The sequence below is a fragment of the Desmodus rotundus genome, chromosome 5 (assembly GCF_022682495.2).
Source record: "Desmodus rotundus isolate HL8 chromosome 5, HLdesRot8A.1, whole genome shotgun sequence".
Taxonomy (NCBI): Eukaryota; Metazoa; Chordata; class Mammalia; order Chiroptera; family Phyllostomidae; genus Desmodus; species Desmodus rotundus.
In genome coordinates, this window is record NC_071391.1 from 144,153,063 (window position 1) to 144,175,537 (window position 22,475).

General features: G+C 36.5%; 1 protein-coding gene across 3 annotated transcripts in view; it reads right to left on the reverse strand.

Moving 5' to 3' along the window:
* Nucleotides 1-13,180, reverse strand: part of ZNF638 (zinc finger protein 638) — a 74,668-nt gene extending 61,488 nt beyond the window's left edge. For 2 of the 3 annotated variants that reach the window (XM_053923673.2, XM_024552688.3), the window contains exon 1: nucleotides 13,031-13,155. The gene's annotated coding sequence lies outside the window, so the exon portion shown is untranslated. Of the gene's footprint in view, nucleotides 1-13,030 lie in introns of all 3 variants that reach the window. The other variant, XM_024552687.3, reaches the window with a different exon arrangement.
* Between the last annotated feature and the right edge of the window lie 9,295 nt (nucleotides 13,181-22,475).

Below are 22,475 nucleotides of genomic sequence, written 5' to 3' on the forward strand. Positions count from 1 at the left end.
TGAATAGCACTCCTGAAAAAGACACCAGTGTTTCATGCCAACAGTCTAAAATATACATGAAGAGAAGAATTAAAAGGCCTTTTCCTAACTAAAGAATTTCAACTACCAATAAACAGAGTTTTGGCTTGTTTGCATTTTGTGGGAGCCTTAAAAATTACACTAGATTTCCTATATTATCATTAGTCCACTGTGAAATCTAATATAATGAGGACAAAATCAATAGCTCTAGCTCTCCCAAAGAGATCTTTCCCCCCTCTCTCAGTAAGACAAGTTAAAGGCCTGTTCAGCCATAGCTTTTTATTAAGCATTCTGATTCCAGAACCTGCTAGCTAGAGATAAGGTCATTTCTCTCCTGGCATGCATATCCTTGACTATCCATCATTACAAGCAATTGTCACTTTCAATGGTCTTCTCTGCCAACTTCCTTTCTGAGAATAAGTTTCTTTATTCCTTCTGTGCTTTAAGCCAACACGTCTTCTAACCTTTATCCCAAGACTCCTTCCTAATTTCACTTTTAAGTCTAGCATATTTTATTTCCTTTTAGTTTGTATTTAATAACATTTTCAGAAATAGTCCACTAATATAGAATCACCAAACACTTCACACTACCATACCCTTTCTATTTTTTTTAATTTTAATTTTTTTATTTTTAGAGAAAGGGAGGAAGAAAGAGAGGGAGAGAAACAACAATGTGTGGTTGCCTCTTGTGCACCCCCAAATGGGGACCTGGCCTGCAATGCAGGCATGTACCCTGACTGGGAATAGAACCAGCAACCCTTTGGTTCATTTGCAGGCCAGCACTCAATCCACTGAGCCACACCAGCCAGGGCCCATATTCTTTCTAATCCTGTAGATTCTAATCCTGGTAGGAAAAGTTTGACAATGTAGTTAGTGCACGAAAGCATCGATAAAAGAGAAATTATGATAAATTGCTTTACTATACATGTGTTTAGTTGTCTACATTTCTATTCTCACTACAATGATGTGAATTTTAAATCAGATGCATGAAACACAATGTTGGGTGTTGGCAAGAAGTGACAAATTCATTTTTGAAACTATAATAAAAACTTTGCCTACAATCTGTATTCCAAATAACGTGACTTCAATGGTTAAACATTTTTAAAAATCTTGTATTTCTCTGTGAATGAAGTTTAAGTATATTCATATTTCAATTGCATAATTTTTAAAGTATAAGCACATTTTTTAATCATTTAGGTAAGTTACTTTTATTTTGGTATTTTTTAATTAATTTTTTTATTGTTATTCAATTACAGTTGTCTGCATTTTTTCCCCATCCCTCCACCCCACCCTAGGTAAATTACTGTTTAATCTTCTCTTAGTGTTATCATTCACATTCACTCCAAATAAAATGTTTTAATTAAGCAGAAGTTTGTATTTATATTTCAAGCTTTATTTATAAGGCATTATAAACTTCACTTTTCAATTATCTAATTCTGTAGCCTTATTTCTTCAAATCCAATTTAAGGATGGGTAAGCCCCACACCATCAGCATCCTGTTGTCACTTTTCTCTCCCCTTTCTCATGCTTAAAAACTTCAGCCCTATCAATGATGTCCAAGAGCAAAACTAAGCAAATAAGAACACCTGATAGAAACACAGGAACTTAGGCTGTGATAGAAAACACAGGCTTTCTCAATCAATCCATGGGAATAAAATTCTAAAATCAACTATCAGATCATTCAAGACATCATTTCAAAATGGCACAACCCAGGCATGTGCCCTGACTGGGAGTCAAACCAGTGACCCTTCGGTTCATAGGCTGGCACTCAATCCACTGAGCCATGCCAGCCCGGGCTTGAAAGGCTTTTAATGGCTAGGGTTGGGAACCACACAGAAAACAGGAAACCTCTTTTTATGTTAGAAAGGAGCGTCAGAATTTGGAGACATAAGACAAGTTGTAAATGTTGAAACTAGGAGGGGAACAATACTCTAGAAAAATGTTGTTTTGTTGGGAGGCAAGCAATAAATTCTAAATGAGAGAATCTATCATTCAATTTTTTTAAAGGCCTATAACCCAAAACGGTTAACAAGTCCTACTTAGGGGTTGCAGAATCTAGGACTTCAAGGCCTAAATTTAGGTGGCTGTGACAACTCCCTATGCACTTCTCTCCCCATATCCACAGGCTCTCCTACACTGCCACATATCTATCGATTTTTGTTGCTATTACCACTTGTGTACATCTCATCTTTGTTTTTTGTTGTTGTTTTGATTTTTCAGCAGAGGGGAGCATTCAAGAGGCAACTCAGTAGTTTAGAAAACTCTGAAAATTTCTTTGGAAATGTCCATATACTGCATGCTATTGGGGGATAGGGTGAGGAGGATATATATTCACTTGCTGTGGTCAGTAAGTTCTCAGAGGCTGTTTCTTTACCACCACAGATCTCTTTCCCCTTTTTTTTGATTTTAATGGAAAGGGATAAATTCAGAATCATTCATTAAATTTATTAAACATTTTTTGAGAGTTTAATAATGATGGTCATGTTAGTCTCTGGAGTTTTAAAGCCAAATAAAACATGATTCCTAAAGCCAAAGTGCAAGCAACCTAACAAGAAAAACAAAGTAAACCAACTGCAGTACAGTATGTCAGTATTAGTACAAGGCTTAAGTATCAGAAAAGAATTTATTTCTGGAAGAGATAATGAATGTTTTAGTTGAGTTTTGCGGGATGAGTTAACTTAAAAGTTCTGAGGAAACTGGAAATGAGACTTCAGATAACAAAGTCTAACTAAACATGTATATATCAACTTTTAGAAAATTTATAATAGCATGGGTTAAAGCTTCTTCATTAAATACTCTAATGAGACAGCTGTGTGGGAATGATTTTAAAAATTATAAATAAGCAAGCTTATTAACTGCATATTTCTGACAAGGCTACAAATTCTGTTCCAAGACAAAAAAAATATAGCTTCAGTTAAAACATTCAAATCTTTGGTAACCTCAGGGACTATTTGATAAAATCATCTATGAACACAGAAAAAAGTATTTGATAGGAACCTACCTCTTATGCCAATTATTAGCCGGTTTATATTGACTTTTTAATTTTCTCTAAAAACTATCAAATTTCAACCCTCTGCTCTCTACACCAATTCCCTCAGTTGACAAGGTTCTAATTTTATTCTCCATTTCTAACTAATCATAAAATTGTATATATTCCTACCAATACCTCTAGGTTTTTTTTCCTTTCACTACCATAACCACCTTATTACAAGCCCTCATCATCACTCTACACTGCAGCTAGCCTGCATCCCAATTCAGTCACTAACTGATTAATATCCTACAAATACTTCCTTTAGTACCACTCCTCTACATGAAAATCTTCACCATTCACCGCTGCCTGTAAGATAGTATCCAAACTCAATCTGGCATTCAGTATTATAACCTGATCCTAGTCTACCTTTTATACCTCTCCGAGCTAATGACACGTAAGACCTTCTGCTACAGCTAAATTGGTCTATTCGCTATCTCCTGACCACTTCCAACACATTCTTGCTTCCATACTTCCATTCATATTCCACTACCTAGAATACTGCTACTTTTCAGAATCAAAACCATTCAAGATTTTTTCTAAATATCACCCCAGAAGAATCTCTTTAAGCAATCCAAAAAGTCAGCTGCTCTTTATAAAAGTGTTTTGAAGCAGTAATTCCTAATAATGTAACTTTTCAGAGAAAAAAAGGCTCAAAATGCAAAGACACCAGAAAAAAGCAAGCTCCTCCAAAAGTGCACCATAGTATGCTCCAGTCTAAAGTTACCCATTTTCCTTGGCTATTATGAACTGAAAATCTAGTTATCCACGTAGATTTGCTAATAAACTGGCATAAAAATCAAGTGTTACAGACTCAAGTACTTAAGTAAAATGACGATTTGTGATTTTCTTTAAAATAATCTAGGAAAAAAAGGGGTATGTGTCTGAGTGGGGGATAGGGATAGGTGGTGGGTGAGAAAGTTTGATGAAGCAGGATTGGCAAGCATTTGCTGTGGAAGCTGAATGACAATTTCATAAGGATTTATTACCTTTCCTCTCTACTTTTTTTAATGTTTGAGCATTTCCAAAATAAGAAGTTGAAGTGCTTAAATAATCAGTATGACATTATTACCAGATAACAACAACAAAAAAAAAACAGGAGTATAAAATCAACACAATTCATACTTCTCAATCTAACATTATCACAAGGTCTAAAAAAAGCCAAAATCATCTGACTTGTTATGATTAACAAGCAATGTATGAAAAAACAAATGCAGATTTAAGTCAAAAATGTCATTTTAGTGCATTATTCCATACACTGGTCTTTCCCACCTGACTTAACTGACTTATCAGTTATTAAACACTTTCATATTCTACCCTTTTTGTTTTATCTATACCTTTTTGGTGAACAAAACTAATTTGTGAAATGAAGAACATAAAATTAAGCAACAAGCAAAGGGTTCTTGATATCTGATTAAGAATTAGGTTTGCCACACCCAAGAAAATAAACCTGTGTCTTTTGAAAATCATCCTGATATAACCTAAAAACAATGTGATTAAAAAACAGGAACCAGTAAGACAAAGGTAAACTTGGCATTAACATCTGGAAAACAAATGGACAAATAAAGAGCCATTCACTATAAAGCTTTTTTCATTTAACTCCAGAAGCTCTGGCCATAAAGAGGTTTATGTAGATAGAGAAACTTATGGATGGTCAACTTATGAAATCATTAAACTAACTTGGAAAAATCTGGGTTGATATCTGAGTTCTTAATTAACAACTCCTTTGAATGCAATAGTATTATCCCTTTAAAATAAATTTTTACTCCTGGTAAGTAACGTATGTTTACTACAGAAAACAATAAAAAGTAGCAACTGAAATCCTTACCAATAAAACCATCACGTACAGTGAACAAATATTTTGGCATTTCTTCTAGTTTTGTGTACATGCACGCATGTGCACATGGTAAGGGAAGGAGGGTACACCAAACTTTGTTGTATGAAATTAGAACTATACTATTTGCTATTTTCAATCAACATTCTATTTTCCTGTATTTAATATTTTTCAAAAGAGGACACTTAATAGTCACAAAACATTGTGGACCCCTGAAAAAAATTTTGACGAGTAACAGTTAAAAACTCTTTTATATATCCTTTTAAGAACATACCACTCTGAAATAAGAAATATTCCAATAAAATGTCAACCATAAAAGTTCTTTCCAAAGCACCTAATAGAAACTGAGTTGCTGAGGCAGACATGAAATAGAAGGCTTGATGGACTAAAAAGATATCACCAGGTGCTATAAAGTATTTCTGAGACACAATCTCAAACTGCCTGTTATTTTGATGCAGTCTTTCAGGAAACCTTAATTTTCTTCAAGCGTTGGTAAAGAAGTCTGAAATCTGCCCTGGCTGACGTGGCTCAGTGGACTGAGCACCAGACTGGGAAGCAAAGGGTCGCCAGTTCGATACCCAGTCAGGGCACAGGCCTGGGTTAGGACTGCGTCCCCAGCTGGGGGCACGCAAGTGGTGACCACACATTATCAAAATAAAATAAAATCTTAAAAAAGAAAAAGAAATCTGAAATCTAAAAATCTAAAAGTGTCATCAGCCCAGTCATAATGGCTCTATCAGATTTGCAAAAAGATGTGTATCACGTCCCATTCTTGAACTTTATAGCACTTCACGGTTTACAAAGCACTTTAATATTCATTATCTCATCTGAGTCTCCCAAGCCTGGAGCAAGAGAATTGCAGTTTACAAATTAAGTAAGGCCTTGGAACCAAGTGCTAAGATCACAGCTAGAACCTTAACTCTCGGTGTTCTTTCCATGTTGTATTCTAGATATGTAAAATTTAAACTTATTTTATAGCTTTGTTTTTCTAATTGTAAAAAAGTAACATGTGCATGACCACCCCAAAAGAAAGAAAAACCACCCACATGACAAACAGAAAAGAATAAAAACCGTTTCTGTATAATCTTACCACAAAGAGAAACCTTTCACATTACTTTTCTAGGTAGATACCCACATACCTCCTTTGGTACTGCTTTGTTAGTGACTGTTTACCTCAGGATATAGAAATCCACGTTCACACCTAAGAATGCAGGTATTACATTGAATTAATAATACAAGAGTAAATATGTATCATTTGTGCTTTCCTTAGTTTAACTGGCACTCCATATACTACTTTCTTCTGGAATATGGGTAGATCCACCCAGCCAACTCTTTTCCACCATTAGTTTTGTAACCTCCGATCTCACAAAAGGTATACAAGTCATTAATTCTAAAGGTGCCATAAGGGTGGATAGAGAGTATCATGCTGTATGTTAAAATGCCAAAGTGTGGTACCTCAAGGAAATTGTGAAAGACACAATAAGCAATTAGAAACATTATCTGGTAACATCAAGGAAATCACAAACTGCACTGCTACCTGGAAGGATTGATAAACATGACTTCAGATTAGGAAAAAAATGGAAGATCAACTTGCTGACGACAGGAACAAATCACCATGAGAACCACACAGTAATAATCCCACAGCAATGATTTAAGTTATTATTTCTGGGAAAACAGCTTTATGATAAAACAGGGTATGTGAGTATAATTAGAGGTGCTTTTAATATTTTACGATCATGTCCACTGCATACACAATGGTATTCATAGTAACATAATATTGTACTCATAGTAAGTGCTGCCCCGGAGATGTGCACTGGTGGTCCTGCTTACTTTGCTACCCTCAACAAATATAATGCATAGTCCAAGAGAAACCACCTGATCCAATGTGGAATAAAGAAATCTTTCCTGGGTTTTTTTCTTTTTTTTAAACCAGGAATGAGAAAAGTGATGGATGCTGATAAAACTCAAATGTTGTTGACAGCATTATTATTACTTCAGTGAGAAAGCACAAACACTAAAACAAAACAGCCAGTATATAACAGAGGTAAGCAGGACCAAAAGGTACGTAAATACAGTGCTGAAGACATTCACTACTTAGTTTCAACTGTGCCTGACACCTGCCTGCATTCTTGCCCTCCCCTCCATTTGGTTGTTCCCTTCTTTCATGAAGCATGTGAGCAAAAAAAATGTTCCCATCTGCCTAAAATAGGTTTCCAAAATCTTCAATTTAAGTATACCTAAACTATCTTACCAAATGCCTAAAATGCCAAATGCCTTAAAGTCTTTACAAGGTACAAAGAATATATATAGTATCTTACTTTTATGTGTAAAAAATGAAAATAAGAAACAAATATCTGTTTATGGCTATAAAAAGAAACATAGGTAGGGTAACACAGAAAACAATGAAGCTGGTTACCTGCAAGGGTGTCCAACCTTTTGGCATCTCTGGGTGACAGTGGAAGAAGAAAAGTTGTCTTGGGCCACACATTAAATACACAAACACTAATGAAAACAAAAAAAATCTCATAATGTTTTAAGTAAATTTATAATTTTGTGTTGGGCTGCATTCACAGCCATCCTGGGCCATACACGGCCAGGGGGTTGGACAACCCTGCAAGAAGTAAGTCTTAAAAGGAAATGGAAATGATATTTCATGAAGTTCATCATATTACATAGTTTTGACTTTTAAAGGCATGTTAACAATCTACATTAAAAAAAAAATAAAACAAGGATGGGAAGGAGGGAAAAATATAAAATTAAAAGTAAACTGACTCAATAATTTTTCAAATGTATACTATAACCCACTGAAGGGCAAATGCAAGTTAGTTATGAGCCCACTGTTTGATTTATATACCCTCAGTTTTGGGGTAGCTAGGAAAAAAAGGAGAACTACAAATAAATTCTTATTCTTTTTAGTACTTTCTTTTGGGGGGTTTGCTGTTTTTTGTAGCAGTATGGGTAAAGTTAAGAGCAAATAAGTGTTTTGATAGTGCTGGAAGCCAGGGTTCTCACTGTGGAAGACAAAACATATAAATACAAAATGGAAGTAAAAAAGAACTGGATAGTAACAAATTATAAACCACAGAAAAAACCAGGAGTCCATAACTACATACCAATAGAACTATGTAAATGTAGAGGGATTGCTTAGCTGGAAAATCATCATTTTTGTAATCATTGTAGGAAAGACTGGCTCAGGCAAGAATCATCTGTGCATGTTAAATCCTCAAATGTCTCTCTACAGGCCAGTTAGTTCAAGGGGTGGTGTGGGGAGATCAAACATTTTGACCAAATATGTGACCAAACACATCAAATATGAAGGGCAGATGGACACCATGCACCTCCAGATGTGATATGGTGGGGACATAGCATCACTTAGATGATTTTTCTGGCCAAGGATGCATAGTGTGAATCTAATTAAGAGGAAATATCAAAAATCCAAAATGAGAAATGTTCTATTTTTTTTAAGTAGATTGTATTCTTCAAAAATGTCAATTTCACAAAGCTAAAGAAGGTTATGGAAATGTTCCAGAGTAAAGAAGACCGAAGAGACGGGACAACTAACTGCCATTATCTAATCCTAGACTGATCCTGTCCTGAGGAAGAGGGACAGGATCAGAACATTATTGGGTCAATCAACAGAATCAAAAAATGGTAATCAAAGATTTTTATCAATGTTAAATGTACTGAGTTGGTAACTATACTGTGACTATGAAAGAAAATATCTATTCTTATAAAATAAACTAGGGTAAAGGAGCATGCAATGTAGGCAACTTATGCTCAAATAGTTTAGGGGGGGGATAGTTGTGTGAGGGGGTGTAGGAAGACAGAGAAGAGAGGAGAGATAGGGAATTCCTGTCAGCAAGGGCTTCACTCACTCAAAACCAGTTAATGACTCAAAGTATGTCCAATGCTGGAATATCTAACTTATTACATATTATATATTAAGTCAAAAAAGGACTGGACTATAAGCAAGTATGGCAACAGGCAGAAAACCTGCAACATGGTAAAAAACATCAGCACTAAGCAAATGCCCGAATTTGGCCCCTCTTTTTCTGCATCATGCTCGCTCCCTAACTACTGGCTGCTAGTCAGCCCATTATGCAATGCATCATAATCTAATCTTTGGGGAAATTTCCACTGATCTGAAGACACCCACCCTGTAGGAGGGTTGCCACTAAATGACTTCATGCAAAATTGGTTAACTCCCATAAATATTTAACACTAATGTAGCATAGTGTTTTTTAAGAACTTGACCCTAGATTCAGTGTTTTAATTCTGGCCCTGCTGCTTGCTAAAAATGTCACCCCACTCAAGCTAGTTAGCCCCAGACTCAGTTTGATCATGTGAAAAAATGGAAAAACAATACCCACTTAACAATGTTATATGAAAATAATTAAATTACACCTCCTGACATGCCATAAGTGCTCAAAAAATGGTAGACAGTAAACAATACGGTATTTAAGAAGCAGGTAAGGTATTTGCTCCTTTGATTAACTTGGATAATTTCTGAAATTTTCAATATGGTAGTAGAAACAGAAATTAACACATGTATACATGTGTGTAGTATATGAAATACACTGGGCAAATTTGACCACCAACTAAATATATAACATTAAGGAATTATTATTTTAGGTGTGTCAAGCATGTTTTCCTCTAAATATTTAGAAGGAAACTTTTGAACTATAAACTGATGAATGATATGGGATTTGCTTTAAAAAAAAAAAAGGGTGGAGGGTAGAGACAAGATTGACCATTAGCTTGTAATTGTTAAAGCTGATGATAGGTACATGGGTAGTGAATCATTGTATTATATTCTCTGCTTTTGTACATGTTTAAAACTAAAATGTTTTTTAAAGAAGAAATTTAAAACAACAGTTGGCAATATTCGCTCATTAGCAGGGACAATAAAGAAATTAGTTTAAAATTTGATAAAATTAGGACTGCAGCCCTGGCTGGTGTAGCTCAGTGGATTGAGCGTGGGCTGTGAAGCAAAGGACGGCAGGAAAAAAGTATAAAAACCTTAAAAAGACTGGAACAATAGAAACATTTTGGTGTTTAAGGGATTCAAAGTTGAAAAACAACCTAAAATATAAGTACCCAATAAGAAAACATCAAAATGTGTACCTTAAAACTTTTTATTTCAAAGCAAAACCTTTCTTACTTTTTTTTTTTTTTTAAAGTAAAATGCTCACCCAAGGAAGGGAGAGAGGGAGAAAGGAAAACAAAAAAGGTAGAGGCGGGTGGGGGCAGTGGAGAGAAAGAAGAGAGAATGAGAAACATCAACGTGAGAAATATTAACTGGCTGCCTCTGGAACATGCCCCAATGGGGGATCAAAATCACAACCTAGGTACGTGCCTTGATGAGGGATCGAACCCACAACCTTTTGGGTACAGAAGGACGTTCCAACCAACGGAGCCACCCGGCCAGGACAAGAACTTCACTGATCATTAGAGCTATGTTTTATTTCTATACCTCACCTTTTCCTCACCCTCTTCCTTTTTGTTACGCTTTTTATCTTCCATTTATCTATTTCCTTTCATTTTAATTTCAAATAGACTTTGAAATAGACTACACAAATAGACTACAGTCAATAAAGTTAAAGCAATGAAATAATCGGTAAAGATGGATACAAAGGGGGCTTACTAGCATTCCACAAATATAATTCGTTTCAGTTTTGGAGGATCTCTTAACCACATTCCAACACTCAACAAATCCTGTTTCTACACAAAACAGCCCAAATTATATTACTGGGAACCTATACTGGAAATACTGTTTCTTAGTATGTAGTATTTTATTAAGATTTTGGAAAGATTTATCCAAACCTTGACCAGTAAATATTTAGCTATAGTAAAATCTGGACTCCAAGGGTCTGTTCTGTGCTCTTATCCTGGCTCTGACAATTACCAGCTGAGTTCATTCACTCTAATTGTGAGCATCTAACTAACACTTACCAGGCACTGTGACAGATACGAAAGTGAACCTAATCATATAAATAAATGGTTGCACTATGTTTTGATAAATGCTACAAGACAGGTATCTATAACGCTTACAGATGCACAAAGTATTTTAATGAAATATTAGGTAATCTTTCAGCTCCAAAATTTTATCAATTTAACCTAAATTCTTTTAAGGCCTGTCTTTTTCATTACAAGAGAGTATCCACAGGTTGTAATAAAAGTAACAGCTGATATCTATTAAGCACCTAGTGTGTTCACATACTGTCTCACTCAATCCTCACAACATCCCCAAGCAGGTATTATCACCATTTTACAGATAAGAAAGTACAAGTTCAGAAAGACTAAAATAACTTACCCCAAACCTCACACATACAGCAAGAGGGAAAAACAAGGATTCAAGTCCAGATCTTCGGATTCCAAAGCCTATTCTCTTTCCATTAAACTATTTCCCTCATTTTCTTTCACTACATAAAAACAAAATTTCCAGAAATCACCTTCTTAAAAGCACCCAAGAGAAAAATCTTTAAGACAGCCATGAAATAATCACTAACCAAAGAAGCATTTTTTTAAACCAAAAGCATCTGCTATATACACCCTCCATAACAAAAGATTACATGCAAGAGATTACAAAACTAAAATATAACCAACATTCAAGGTAATATGTTGTGATATGAATTAGCTAATAAAATGAATGAGATTCTAATAAAATAAAAATAAAATGAAATGAGATTTTGTGATTTCTTCCAACTGTTTGATCTCTACCCTTATTTGCTTCAACACAACCAAGGAGGGAATGGCCCAGCATAGTTTATGGTATCAATATAGAGTCCACATAAGAATTTAAAAATGCCTATTACAGTGTGTGCTAATACAAAATAAAGTGTAATGAAACGCTGTCAAATTTTTTAAAAATGCTACGTAACCCCACTAAGTCTAGAATACCTAAATATCAACAGAATTTAAAGTTATGTTGAAATAATAAAAATTATGCGTTTATTTTTGTGTATAAACTTCATTAAATTCATCTTCTCTGTAAATCTTTTTCCAGGCTATCAATTTTAACTGCAAATACGGACCAGCAAACATCCCTGAAAAATAACTCTTTACATAAAATAAAGAAAAAAACAAAGACAAATTTTTGTGCATAATTCCGAAGCTCATTAGCAAAAAGAATTCGAATGCAAATAAGTCGTCGGATCCTGGTAACACGTTTTTCTTCAGAACTCCTTCAGATTAAAACAGATTTCCCCCCAAATTTCGCCTAAAAGTAAAATTTAAGATTAACAAAAATTAGCTCGAGGCACCCTTCATTATCTAGTGCCACTGAAGATCTTGCAGGAATACGTCTCCTCCATTCGCATTTACCTCCGACGCCAGGAGCTGTGAGTCAAACGCCCTCCAGCATTCCCGCTGGCGGCCACATCCTCCCCCCACCTTTAACAGAACGGGGCCCGGGGCTAGGACTCAGACAGAGACACATCACAAGTGATCCGCACCCAAGACCCCTCGGAGAGACCGGGAAACACCCATCAGGGCCGTTTGTGAGCCCTCCACGTCCCTCACCGAGGTGACAATCTTTCGCATACTCGCACCAGGCAGGCGGAAGAAACACGATCAGCAGAAGCCGCGAGTCGTAGCACTCCCCCTGCATCCCGAGTGCCCCGGGCCCAAACACGCTCTTCTCTCCCCGTTTCCTGCACGGCGTCGCTAGCCGCAGGGCGAGCTCCAGCTCCACCGCCTCTCTCCAAGGCCCAGTGGGAATGGTTACCCCCTCCGCCGGGCTTCCTCCCCACCGCCGGCTCCGGCTGTCAGGCCTGGCGCGGTACAGGCAGGCCCGGCGCCTAAGGGGAAGGGGCCGCCGCTGCCTTTGCCAAAGGGATGTTTGTTCCTTGGCCCAGTGCAACGGCGTCAGGCGACTCTTTCGGAAGCACGGTCCTAGCACCGGTGCCCGACCCGGGCCTCCCGGGCAGTGAGGTGAGCCGACGAGGGAGCAGAGAAGCTAAGCTTCCCTTCCCATCCCGGGGGTCCCCCAACCCCCTCCCGCCCCCGCCGTCTGCCCGCCGCCATTTTGTACGCAGCCGCTGCGACACAAATACAATAGTCGGCCCGGATCTCACACGAAAGGCTCAGGACCCCAACGCTATGGGCTCCCGCCTTCCAGCTCCCTGCTCCCCACGAAGCCGCGGTCCTACCTATGCCTACCCGACTAACAGCCGGATCCCATTTGCGCCCCACACAGTTTAGCGCTCAGCCTCCAGTCTCGACACCGAAGAAGCCACCGCCTCCAGAGAGCTGCACGCATGCGCGCATATCAAGCTTTCGCGATTTCTCCTCAGCTCCCGGCGCCTGCGTACCACCCGCGCCGGGCTCGCCCGGAGGCACGGAAAAAGGGGCCGGGGAAGCTTGGTTCCGGAAGGGGTCGCTCTCGCACCTGCAAGGGCGTCTTGGAAAACCCAAGCGCCAGGCAGTATCAATACCTGTCTTATCCAAATCAAGCTCATCGCTAACCTGTATTGTCTCACCTCCTCCGTGAAGTCTTCCCCGATCGTTTTTGCCTTCACTAATACATTAAGTTAGGTAATATTCATCTGGCACTTGATATCATAATGCTTTGCATGGTTAAGATTTTACCTACCTTTACCCTCTCGCCTTGCATTTTTTCCAATCCCTACAGCAATCATGTAGGGATATATATATATATGAGATCTATCATATATGATATAAGACATATATGCATGTCTATGACATATGTAATATATGAGATATGGTATATGGTATATCTCATAGCGACTCAAAATGTCAGGAAGTGAGAATTCAATTAAAATGTTGAATTGGTCCTGGCGGGATACTCAGCTGGGTTAGAGCATTGTTCCATTTTGCCAAGGTTGCAGTTTGATGCTGGTCAGGGCACACATAAGAGTCAACCAATGAATGCATGAGTAAGTGGAACAACAAAATCTCTCTCTCTCTCAAATCAATAAATTTTAAAAAATAACGAGTTAAAACCTTAACACTCAAAATCCTTTCATATACCATTTCATAATGAAAACGTGTGGTATTTTTAACCCTTATTTTACCAATGAAAAACCTTGTTTTGAGGGAACTTGAGTAACTTCTCAAGGTTACTCTACTTACTACAACAACATAAAAACTCAATCACTGGGAAAAATCTGGGAAAGCTCACACGTCCTGCCTTACTGATACCAAAGAAACCATATCACCTGCCCTGAGTCGCATGCACCAGTTTTACCCAGCACCCAAGTTGATGTATTTGTTTTATGCCCATTAGAAAAGTCAGGAAGAAAAATCTCTTACAAAATATATCTTATCAGATTTTCCTTTCAAACTAAAAATCCGGCCTAAGGCAACAAGCCAAATGACAACAAAGAAATGACCAAAAAGCTCTCCCCAAACTCCAAATAACCAATGTTAAATTTTAATGTGTTTTTGTCCATACATTGCAGTCATGCATATATACACAAATATGTTATCTGCATGTATTGGGAACTATTCTTTATTCTTCTTTCCAAAAATTTACATATCAGCCAGGCATTTTCCCACATAAACTTATATAATCCTCTCTCTTTTTAAATTGTGGCATAATATTCATAGTATGGCTCCATCATGAATTATTCAACTTGTTATTAAACACTGAAGTTGTTTTGAGTCTTTTTTATACTGCAAATATTGCTATAAACAAACAGCCTTATGAACTAGTATTTTTATTTCTTAAGGCTAGAATCTCAGTAGTGAGACTTTGCTAGAAGACTTATATATGTATATAATTTTAATAGATTTGTTAGAATACTTTCAAAAGAGTTTACACTGTATGAATTCCCACTTCCATTACATACATAGGAAAATGACCATTTCTCCACAACCTCACTTTTCCCCCTGAACTCTGAAAAAACTTAAATATCATTGGACTTGTCGGTTCTTTAGTTTGGTAGAATTCACCTCTGAAATCTCTCTTCGGGTGCTTTTTCTAGGGGCTGCTCTTGAACAACTTTGTCTAGATATTTTATGATATCTAATTTGATTAGAACTTCTCTTTGTCCTCCACAATCACTTTTGTAATTTATATTCTTCCTAAAAAGCATCCACGTCATCTAGGTTTTCAAACTTACTTCCCTAGAGTTAGGTACAGTAACCTCTTAAATTCCTTTCATTTATGTTGCCCCCTTACAAAGTTTTCTTTATTTCTATATGGCACTTATCACCTTCTAACATGCCATATAGTTTATTTCATATTGTTTCTTATTTCGCTCTCTCCACTAGAACATGAGCTCTAGTATTTCTCTGTTTTCTTCACTGCTTTATTTCCAATACCTAGAAGGATACTTGGCACACAGTAAAAATTCAGCGTTTATTTAAGAATGAATGAATGAGCCTGATGGGTAAAAAATTTTGTGCATTTTGTGCATGTGTGTGTGTCGTTGAGCATCCTTTAACTCTTTTTTTCTGAGCATCCTTTCAGATCTACTAGCCATGTGCATTTCCTCCTTAAAAAAACCTTTTAATATTCCTTGCTCATATTTCCAAGGAGGACTGTCTCTTTTTTTAAATCAGGAGATAATTCTTAGGATATAGGAATATTAACTTTTTGTCAAATATGTTGCAATTGATTTCTTCCAATAATATTTTGTCTCTGTCTTTTGTTATTATAAAATTTAAATGTAATCAAATGTAATCAATCTTTTTATGACCTCTGAGTATTCTTTTTGGCTAAGAAGCCTTGCCCCATCCCCAGAAGCATACACACCCACAAATTATACAAAAATTCTCCTACGCTTTTTAAATTCTTGTTTGCAACTTCATAATTTTCTTTTTATAGTTAGATGTTTAATTAATCTAAAACTTAACATTTTTGTTATCTAAAATAGAGATCTAACTTTATTTTCTGAATGGATTCTGAAGTTAAGAGGTATATGCTTAACCCTAGAGCAATAACTAAGAAAATAATTTTAAAAATATCAACATATGGGGAAAATCATTAAAAGAATTAAGATGATACACTACAAAAGTATTCACAAAGCAAAAGAAAACAATACAGGATGAACTGAGGGGTAAAGTCATGGGGTGAACATAAAATGAAAAGTAAAATGGCAAACCGATCAATAACACTAAATGAAAACGCGTTAAAGTATTTAATCAAAAGGCAGAGATTGTCAGGTTCAATAAAAACATAAAAACATACATCCAACTATATGTGTCTGTAAGACACATGCTTTAGACTTTGAGATACAAATAGGTTGATAGAAGAAGAATGGAAACATATATCAAGCAAACACCAATAATAAAAAGCTGAATGACGTATTTTATACTACTCTTTGTTATAAATTCCTTTCTGTAAAAAGAGTTAAATTCATACCTCTGTAGAGAAGACCTTGGTCTTTCTTGGGCCTTACATATTTTTTCTTGGGAGATGATCTCTTTTAAACCATTAGGCAATAGCCTGGGCCAGAAAATTCCTCTCCTCTTCTCTTCTAACTCTTTCTAAACTACACTTCTACAAGCAACAGCCATCTTCTACCCTGCTTACACTTCCAACACACATCTTGACTCTTTCAAAAGACCTGAAGTAAATAAACTATTTAAAAAATAAATTTGAAGTAGCTATACCAATATTAGACAAAACTGATTTTGTATCAACTCAGTGTCAATAATATACACAAAAATCAAGAATAAGAGAGGAACCCCCCAAAAGCAAACATCAGGGTAAACGTAATGTCCTATTCTTCTCCACTGTAGTTCCTTAAATATATCTGATGTCTGAATGCAAAAATTATTGCCTTCTGGGAGTTCTGACATACTTAGATGTATATAAGTCAACTATAGCACATAGAGGAAAGAAAAATAGACCTACATGTGATGTGGAATGTTGCTACATTCCAGGTAACGGGATAAAATACTGATTATAAGTAGACTCTGAACAGCTTAGTATGTACTTTTTAATTCCTAGAAGAAAAACATTATAAAAAGAGAAATAGACTCTATACAAACTGATGCACTCAAAAATCACACTAAAAAATTAGAACAAAATACTAAAAATGTTCAAATATTTCAAAAGGTAAAAAAAGTGAAAAAGGAGTCAAAAATAGAGGGGACAATAAAAATAATATTCCTAAATCCAAACATATTAATAATTACATTAAATATAAATGGTCTAATCAAACCAACTAAAGGCACAGATTATCAAAGCGGATAAAACACAGCTCTCCCTGCCGGCGCTTATCCGCAAGGAATACGTTCCAAGATCCCAGTGGATGCCTGAAACCACAGACAGTACTGAAACCTTTATACACTGTTTTTTCCTCTACATACATACCTATGATAAAGTGTAACTTATAAATTAGACCAATAAGAGATTAACAACAGTAACACAATAAAATAGAACAATTATAGCAATGTACCATAGTAAAAATGTGAGGATGGTCTTTCTCTCAAAATATCTGATTGTACTGTGCTTCCTTCTTACGATGACATGACACGATTAATGTCTACGTGAAGAGGTAAAGCGAGGTGAAAACACAAGCCCTGTGAGGGTTACTGAACACAAGCACTGTGATTCCACCACAGTTGATTTGGTTTCAGAGATAGCTACTAAGCAACTGGGGATAGCATGGGTCTACTAGACAGAGGAATGTTTCATGCCCCACGAGGGACAGAGAGGGATGGCATAAGACTTCATCACACTGCTCAGAACTCTGCTCAATTTAAAACTTATTTCTTGTTTAGTTCTGGAATTTTCCATTTAATAGTTTTGGATCATGGTTGACTGCAGCTAACTGAAACTGTGGAAAGCAAAACAGCAGGTATATGTTGTCTACAAAGGATTTACTTCAAATATAATGACATGGGTAAGTTAAGAATAAAAGAACACAAATATATACCACATAAATGACACTTAAAAAAAACCAAAGTGGCTGTACTAATACTGGACAAAGTAATCATCAAGCCAAAGAAAATTAGAATGCAAAAAAAAAGAAGGACATTTCATATTATAAAAAGGGTCTAGTCATCAAGAAGACATAAAAACTCTATATATGTATGCACCTAAGAGAGCTTAAAAATACATGAAGCACAGGAACTACTATAAAGGACACACGGACAAAATCAAGGGGGAGGGTGGAGGTGGGGGAGGGAGGTGGGTTCAGCTGGGGTGGGGTGCAGGGATGGGGAGAAAAGGCATACAACTGTAATTGAATAACAATAAAAATTTTTTAAAAAACAATACATGAAGCCTTACAGCTGAAGACTTCAAAACTCCTTTCTCAGTGCAGATAAAATTAGTGGACAGTTGCCCTGGCTGGTGTGGCTCAGTGGATTGAGTGCCAGCCTGCGAACCAAAGAGTTGTTGGTTTGGTTCCCAGTCAGGGCCTGGGTTGCAGGCCAGGTCCCCAGTTGGAGAAGCACAAGAGGCAGCCACACATTGATGTTTCTCTTCCTCTCTTTCTTCCTCCCTCCTCCTCTCTCTGGAAATAAATAAAATCTTTTAAAGAAAAGGAACACAGCCTATTGCCTTATTAAAAAAAATTAGCAGGCAGAAAAACAGCAAAAATAAAGAACTGAATAACATTATTAACCAACTGGATCTAACTGTCACTTATAGAACATGACATACAACAACACAAGAATGCAGATGCTTTTCAGGTGCATGAGGGACATTCACAAGATAGGCCATGTCCTCAGTCATAAAACAAATTAACAAAGGTAAAACAATTAAAATTGCACTAAGAATGTTCTCAGATTACAGTGCAGTTAAACTAGAAATCAATAACAGAGAGGTAACAAAATCTCCAAATACTGGGAAATTAAAGCATATACTTCTAAGTAATCCACAAGTCTAAGAAAATGTCTCAAAAGAAATATATTTTGAACAGAATGAAAATAAAAATACATCCTACCAAAATTCAGAGGGAAATTTTTAGCATTAAGAGCTTATATTAGAAGAAGATAGGTATCAAATCAATAATCTAATAATCTTCCTCCTTAAGAAACTAAAACAAAAGAAAAGCAAAATAAATCCAAAACAAACAGGGGTGTCCAACCTTTTGGCATCTCTGGACCACACTGGAAGAAGTTGTCTTGGGCCACACATTAAATCTTTATGACATGTTGCCCTGGCTGGTGTGGCTCAGTGGATTGAGCACCAGCCTGCAAACCAAAAGGTTGCTGGTTCGATTCCCAGTCAGGGCACAAGCCTGGGTTCTGGGCCAGGTCCCCAGTCGGCGGTGTATGAGATACAATTGATCAATGTATCTCTCGCACATTGATGTTTCTCTCCTCTCTTTCTCCCTCCCTTCTCCTCTCTCTAAAAGTAATTAAAAAATCTTTAAAAAAAATTGCAACACATAATCACAAAAAAATATCTCATAATGTTTTAAGTAAATTTACAATTTTGTGTCAGGCCGCTTTCATAGCCATTCTGGGACACATGTGGCCCGTGGGCTGCAGGTTGGACACCCCTGATAGTGGAAGGAAGGAAATGATAAAAATAAGAGCAGAAATCAATGGAATAGAAAATGAGAAAACAATAGAGCAATCAGTGAAAATCAGTGGTTCTTTGGGAAGATCAGTATAATTCATAAATCTCTAGTGAGATTGGCCAGTAAAAAAAAAAGAAGGAAATGATCAATATCAGATGTGAGAGAGGTGACATGAGATAAATATTGAAAGGAACAAATAAAGGAATATTACAAACAATTTTATGTCAATATTCTACAATTTTCATGATAGGGACCAATTCTTTTCATGACAGGTAGTTTAATTCTTTGAACTACCAAAACTAACCCAATATGGAATGGGTGACAAAATAATCTTGTAACTGTCAAATAAATTGAATTTGTAGTTAAAAACATTCTAAGAAAAAAAAATCTCCAGGCCCAGACGGTTATAGAGGTAAATTCTACTCATCATTAAAAAGAAAAAAATAACACTAATTCTACCCAATCTCTTCTAGAAAATAGAAGATGAAGGAATACCCTCAAATGAACCATAAATTTAAATGTACAGCATAAAGCCATAAATTTTTTAGAAGAAAATATAGTGGAAAATCTTCATGACCTGAGGATAGATGAGTAAGAATTCATGACATGGTAGACATGACACCAAAACCGTAATCTAAAAAGAGAAAAAATTTGATTAATTGAATTTCGCCAAAATAAAGTTTTGTTCTTTAAAAGACCCTTAAAAATATAAAAAGACAAGCTACCAACCAGGAGAAAATATGTGTAAGTCACATATTTGACAAGGACTTGTACTGAGAATAGAAAAAGAACTCTTAAAACTAAAGAATAAGAAAACAATCCAATTAAAAAACGGACAAAGGACTTGAACAGACATTTCACTAACAAGGACATGAAAAAATGTTCAACATCATTAGCGATTAGAGAATGCAAATTAAAACCACAGCGAGATACTATTACACACATTGGAATGGCTAAAACTTGACAATATCACATGCTTATAGGAAACGGAGCACACGGCACTCTCCGATATTGCTGGTGGGAATGCAAAATAGAAGACACTCTAGAAAATGGTTTGGCATTTCCTTAGGAAGTTAAACAGACATTTATTGTACATTAGTCTTCCCTCATATGTAGTTTAACTTTCTGTGGTTTCACTTACCCACAGTCAACCCTGGTCCAAAAATATTAAATAAAAAAAATTCCGGAAATAAACAATTCATAAGTGTTACATTGCATGCCGTTCTGAGTAGCGTGATGAAATGCCATCCTGGGCCATTCTGCCTGAGATGTGAAACATCCTTTTGTCTAGCGTCTCCATCTGTACATGCTGCTGGCCACTTGGTCACTTAGTAGCCATTGGTTATTTGACTGATTGTCATGGTATCATAGTGCTTGTGTCCCATTTACTGTTATTTTACTTAATAATGGCCCCAGAGTGCAGGAATAGTGATGCTGGCAATTTGAATATGCCAAAGAGAAGCCATTATATGATTTCTGTAAGTGAAAAGGTGAGTACAGTTCAATAAGATACTTTGAGAAAGACATTGACAAAATTCATATTACTTTTAATACAGTATATTGTTATAATTGTTTCATTTTATTAGTTATTGTTAATTTCTTACTGTGCCTTATATATAAATAAACTTTATCATAGGTAGGTACATGTAGGAAAAGACATAGTATATGCGAAGGAGGACCCCAAACCCCTGCAATTTATTTATAAAAAATTATGTGTTTATTTTTACATGTTTAAACTTCAGTCACCTTCAAAGTACTCTACATTTGATGCAGTACACCTATTAAGATTTTTTCCCCCACTGTTCAAAACAGTGTTTGAACTCATTGATTTTGGTGCCTTTTCGTGCCTCTGTCATGTTTTGTTTCACCTCTTCCACATCAGCAAAACATTTCCCTTTGAGGACATTTTTCATCCCAGGAAACAAAAAAATTAAGTTGCTCAGAGTGAGATCAGGTGAATAGGGAGGGTGGGACATAGGGGAGGGGTGGGTCATGCCATTTTTGGTCAAGAACGGGTGAAAACTCAGTGTGGTGTGGGAAGGTGGACTTGTAAATCAACCATCGTGAAATGCACAAACTCATTGAAAGAGTCTTCAAAAAAACTGACTGAAGCTGAACGCAACCTCTTACAACAACGCCAGTTGGTACACTGATACAGACGGTTTTCTAAAACACTCACCTAGCAGGGGAAGCCTGTACTACAAGGGGCCCACCCTCCAGAAGACAATGCCATTTTGGGGGTCCCCCCTTGTATAGGGGTTTGGTACTATCCATGGTTTCAGGCATCCACTAGGCAGTCTTTGAAAGTATCCCCTGGGAGTAAGGGGAGGAGGACTACTATTCCACTCCTGCGTATCTCCCCTAGAGAAATATAAGTTATATTTACACAAATACCTATACACAAATATCTGTATCAGGTTTATATGTAATAGCCCCAAATTGGCAACCACCCAAATGTCCTGCAATGGGTGAATGGATAATCAAACTTTGGTACATCCATACAATCGAACACTACTCAGCAATGAAAAGGAACAAATTACTGATATATGCAATAATCTGGATGAATCTAAGGCATGCTCAGTGAAAGAGTCCAATCTCATGAGGTTACATAGTACATGATTCCATTTATATTAGATTCTTGAAAACACAAAACTAATAATTAAGTGTACATCAGTAGCTGCCAGGGTTTGTGGATGGAGGGAGAGTGTGACTACAAAGGGTTAGCACAACGGAGAATTTCTGAGTGATGAAACTGTACTTTACCCTGATTATAATGGTGATTACACAAACCTACACATGCATTAAAATGCAAAGAACTGCACACCAAAAGAAAAAATCTATTTTTCTGTATGATAATCTAAAAAATAAAAACTAAAAAGCCTAGAATATTGTTATGGACTAAATGTTTGTGTCCCACGCTCCTTAAAAAATCCATAAATTCGAATCCTAATGCCTAATGCAATGGTATTAGCAGGTGGGGCCTTTGGGAGGTACCGTATTTGACCCTGTATAATGCGCGTCCATGGTTTCTGTGCACATTATACACAGGATTATTATAGCCATGGCATGTAACCATTATAGCCATGTATAATGTGCATCCCCATTTTTCTCTCAAAAATTTGAGCAAAAAAGTGTGCATTATATATGG